The sequence below is a fragment of the Triticum urartu genome, chromosome 4 (genome assembly GCF_003073215.2).
Source record: "Triticum urartu cultivar G1812 chromosome 4, Tu2.1, whole genome shotgun sequence".
NCBI lineage: Eukaryota > Viridiplantae > Streptophyta > Magnoliopsida > Poales > Poaceae > Triticum > Triticum urartu.
The window spans coordinates 588,946,722-588,952,460 of NC_053025.1; positions in this window are offsets into that span (position 1 = coordinate 588,946,722).

Consider the following 5,739-nt stretch of genomic DNA (forward strand, 5'->3'; position numbering starts at 1 on the left):
TCAATTGCTCAACAGTAATTTGTTCACCCACCGTAGAATATCTATGCTCTTGAGAGAAGCCACTAGTGAAACCTATGGCCCCCGGGTCTATTCTCATCATATCAATCTCCATTACTTTATTTTACTTGTTTTGCTTTTACTTTTTACTTTGCATCTTTATACCAAAAATATTATCTCTATCAGATCTCACTCTCGTAAGTGACCGTGAAGGGATTGACAACCCCTAAGCGTTGGTTGCGAGTTGCTACCGTTTTGTGCAGGTACGAGGGACTTGCGCGTGACCTCCTACTGGATTGATACCTTGGTTCTCAAAAACTGAGGGAAATACTTACGCTACTATGCTGCATCACCCCCTCCTCTTCGGGGAAAACCAACGCTAGCTCGAGACGTAGCAAGAAGCATTTCTGGCGCCGTTGCCGGGGAGGCCTACGCCAAGTCAAGTCAAGATTTACTCTCCCGTCAACGAGCCATTTCTGGCGCCGTTGCCGGGGAGGCCTATGCCAAGTCAAGTCAAGATTTACTCTCCCGTCAACAAGCCATTTCTGGCGCCGTTGCCGGGGAAGCCTACGCAAAAGTCAACATACCAAGTACCCATCACAATCTCTATCTCTCGCATTACATTATTTGCCATTTGCCTCTCGTTTTCCTCTCCCCCACTTCACCCTTGCCGTTTTATTCGCCCTCTCTTTCCCTTTGCCTTTTGTTTGCTCGTGTGTTAGTTTGCTTGCTTGTTCGTCATGATGGCCTTACCTAATTTTGGTGATCTTCACCTTAAAAGGCTAGAAGATATCGAAAACAATGTCAGGAAGTTTATGGTCTTGCAATTTGAGCATAATAATTTCTTTAGAAACGAGCTTAAGGAACAAAAGAGTTTTATGAGTTATATGAATAAAGAGCTCGATGATATGTCCAAAGAATTTGATGGTGTAAGAGCCCAAATTGCTCATCTTGAAAAAATGACCTCTGAAATTTCGGATATGCAAGCCACCTTAGTCAATAAGATGGCCGCTAAACCAAATAACTATGAAAATCAAGATGAAGATCTGAAAGTTATTGATGTGTCCCCTATTAAATCGTTGTTTTGCAATGTGAATCTTGATGAATCTGATTATGATCTTCCCTTACCTAGAAGGCGTTCTAAGAATTCTGAGTTTTTAGATCCTGATGATGAAATTGATAAAAAAGGGATTGAAAGAAATAAAAATCTAGATATTGCTAAACCCACTATTTTGGATCTCAAGGAATTTAACTATGAAAATTGCTCTTTAATTGATTGTATTTCCTTGTTGCAATCCGTGTTAAATTCTCCTCATGCTTATAGTCGAAATAAGTCCTTTACCGAACACATTGTTGACGCCTTAATGCAATCTTATGAAGAAAAGCTTGAGTTGAAAGTTTCTATCCCTAGAAAACTCCATGATGAGTGGGAACCTACAATTAAGATTAAAATTAAAAATTACGAGTTTTATGCTTTGTGTGATTTGGGTGCTAGTGTCTCTACTATCCCAAAAGCTTTGTGTGATTTGCTAGATTTCCGTGACTTTGATGATTGCTCTCTAAACTTGCATCTTGCGGATTCCACTATTAAAAAGCCTATGGGAAGAATTAATGATGTTCTTATTGTTGCAAATAGGAATTATGTGCCCGTAGATTTTATCGTTCTTGATATAGATTGCAATCCTTCATGTCCTATTATTCTTGGTAGACCTTTCCTTAGAACGATTGGTGCAATTATTGATATGAAGGAAGGGAATATTAAATTCCAATTTCCCTTAAAGAAGGGCATGGAACACTTTCTTAGAAAGAAAATAAAATTACCATATGAATCTATCATGAGAGCCACTTATGGATTGCCTACTAAAGATGGCAATACCTAGATCTATCCTTGCTTTTATGCCTAGCTAGGGGTGTTAAACGATAGCGCTTGCCGGGAGGCAACCCAATTTTATTTTGTGTTTTTTGTTTTTGGTTCTGTTTAGGAATAAATAATCCATCTAGATTCTGTTTAGATGTGGTTTTATCTTTAAATTAGTGTTTGTGCCAAGTTAAACCTATTAGATCTTCTTGGAAGATAGTTATTTGATCTTGCTGTAATTTCCAGAATCTTTGCGCTCAGTGCCCGAATTGTCAAAAATCACCAGAACGTGATAAAATAGTGATTCCAATTGCTTCTGATCAATAAACAAATTGCCCAGGTCTTCTAATTTTGGTAGAATTTTTTGGGTTCCAGAAGTTTGTGTTAGTAACAGATTACTACAGACTGTTCTGTTTTTGACAGATTCTGTTTTGCGTGTGTTGTTTGCTTATTTTGATGAATCTATGGCTAGTAAAATAGTTTATAAACCATAGAGAAGTTGTAATACAGTAGGTTTAACACCAATACAAATAAAGAACAAGTTCACTACAGTACCTTAAAGTAGTATTTTGTTTTCTTTCTCTAATGGAGCTCACGAGATTTCTATTGAGTTTTGTGTTGTGAAGTTTTCAAGTTTTGGGTGAATTCTTTTGATGGATTATGGAACAAGGAGTGGCAAGAGTCTAAGATTGGGGATTCCCATGGAACCCCCAAGATAATCCAAGGACACCAAAAAGTCAAAGCTTCGGGATGCCCCGGAAGGCATCCCCTCTTTCGTCCACTTCCATCGGTAATTTACTTGGAGCTATATTTTTATTCACCACATGATATGTGTTTTGCTTGGAGCGTCTTGTATTATTTGTGTCTTTGCTTGTTAGTCTACCACAATCATCCTTGCTGTACACACCTTTTGAGAGAGCCATGTATGAATTGAAATTTGTTAGTTTACTCTATGTGCTTCACTTATATCTTTTTGAGCGTGATAATTTTGCTCTAGTGCTTCACTTAGATCTTTTAGAGCACGGTGGTGGATTGTTTTAAAGAAACTTGATCTCTCATGCTTCACTTAGATTATTTTGAGAGTCATTAATAGCATGGTAATTTGCTTAATGTTAATATACTTGGTATTCAAGATATGTGAAACTTTCTTTTTAGTGGGTTGAATACTAAGATAAGTTTGATGCTTGATAATTGTTTTGAGATATGGAGGTGATAATATCATAGTCGTGCTAGTTGAGTAGTTGTGAATTTGAGAAATACTTGTGTTGAAGTTAGCAAGTCCCGTAGCATGCACGTATGGTTAAAGTTGTGTAACAAATTTGAAGCATGAAGTGTACCTGGCTTGTGCATCCTTATGAGTGGCGGTCGGGGACGAGCGATGGTCTTTTCCTACCAATCTATTCCCCTAGGAGCATGTGCGTAGTACTTGATTTTTGATGACTTCTAAATTTTTGCAATAAGTATATGAGTTCTTTTGACTAATGTTGAGTCCATGGATTATACGCACTTTTACCATTCCGCCATTTGCTAGCCTCTTCGGTACTGTATATTGCCCTTTCTCACATTGAGAGTTGGTGCAAACTTCGCCGGTGCATCCAAACCCCGTGATATGATACGCTCTTTCACATATAAACCTCCCTATATCTTCCTCAAAACAGCCACCATACCTACCTATCATGGCATTTCCATAGCCATTCCGAGATATATTGCCATGCAACTTCCATCATCATCATCATCATGACATGCTTTACTTTTGTCATATTGCCGTTGCATGATCTTGTAGTTGACATCGTATTTGTGGCAAAGCCACCATGCATTATTTTTCATACATGTCACTCTTGATTCATTGCACCATCCCGGTACACCGCCGGAGGCATTCATATAGAGTCATATCTTGTTCTAGTATCGAGTTGTAATCATTATGTTGTAATCAATAGAAGTGTGATGATCATCATTATTAGAGCATTGCCCAATCAAAAAAAGAGAAAGTCCAAAAAGAAAGGAAAAAAAGAAAGGCCCAAAAAAAGAGAAAATAAAAAGGGCAATGCTACTATCTCCTTTTCCACACTTGTGCTTCAAAGTAGCACCTTGTTCTTCATGTAGTGAGTCTCATATATTGTGCTTCAAAGTAGCACCATGATTTTCATATAGTGAGTCTCATAAGTTGTCTTGTTCATACTAGTGGGAATTTTTCATTATAGAACTTGGCTTGTATATTCCAACGATGGGCTTCCTCAAAATGCCGTAGGTCTTCATGAGCAAGCAAGTTGGATGCACACCCACTAGTTTTCTTTTGTTGAGCATTCTTAGCTCTAGTGCATCCGTTGCATGGCAATCCCTACTCCTTGCATTAACATCAATTGATGGGCATCTCCATAGCTCATTGATTAGCCTCGTTGATGTGAGACTTTCTCCTTTTTTGTCTTCTCCACACAATCCCCATCATCATATTCTATACCACCCATAGTGCTATGTCCATGGCTCGTGCTCATGTATTGCGTGAAGGTTGAAAAAGTTTGAGATTATTTGAGTATGAAACAATTGCTTGGCTTGTCATCGGGGGTATAGAAGTTGGGAACATCTTTGTGTGACGAAAATGAAGCATAGCCTAACTATATGATTTTGTAGGGATGAACTTCCTTTGGCCATGTTATTTTGAGATGACATAATTGTTTAATTAGTATGCTTGAAGTATTATCATTTTTATGTCAATATGAACTTTTGTCTTGAACCTTTCGGATCTGAATATTCATACCACGATTAAGAAGATTTACATTGAAATTATGCCAAAGTATCACTCCGCATCAAAAATTCTCTTTTTATCATTTACCTACTCGAGGACGAGCAGGAATTAAGCTTGGGGATGCCTGATACGTCTCCAACGTATCTATAATTTTTGATTGCTCCATGCTACTTTATCTACTGTTTTGGACTATATTGGGCTTTATTTTCCACTTTTATATTATTTTTGGGACTAACCTATTAACCGGAGGCCCAGCCCAGAATTGCTGTTTTTTTGCCTATTTCAGTATTTCGAGGAAACAGAATATCAAACGGAGTCCAAACGGAATGAAACCTTCGGGAACGTGATCTTCTCACCGAACGTGATCCAGGAGACTTGGACCCTGCTCCAAGAAGTTTCTGGGGAGGTCACAAGGGTGGAGGGCGCGCCCCCCTGGGCGCGCCCCTGCCTCGTGGGCCCCTCGGAGCTCCACCGACGTGCTCCTTCCTCCTATATATACCTACGTACCCCCATTATACCAGAGGGGGAGCCAAAAACCTAATTCCACCGCCGCAACTTCCTGTATCCACGAGATCCCATCTTGGGGCCTGTTCCGGAGCTCCGCCGGAGAGGGCATCCATCACGGAGGGCTTCTACATCAACACCATAGCCCTTCCGATGAAGTGTGAGTAGTTTACTTCAGACCTTCGGGTCCATAGCTAGTAGCTAGATGGCTTCTTCTCTCCTTTTGGATCTCAATACAATGTTCTCCCCCTCTCTCGTGGAGATCTATTCGATGTAATCTTCTTTTTGCGGTGTGTTTGTTGAGACCGATGAATTGTGGGTTTATGATCCAACTTATCTATGAATAATATTTGAATCTTCTCTGAATTCTTTTATGTATGATTGAGTTATCTTTGCAAGTCTCTTCGAATTATCCGTTTGGTTTGGCCAACTAGATTGGTAGTTCTTGCAATGGGAGAAGTGCTTAGCTTTGGGTTCAATCTTGTGGTGTCCTTACTCAGTGACAGAAAGAGTTGCAACGCACGTATTGTATTGTTGCCATCGAGGATAACAAGATGGGGTATTTATCATATTGCATGAATTTATTCCTCTACATCATGTCATCTTGCTTAAGGCGTTACTCTGTTTTTAACTTAAT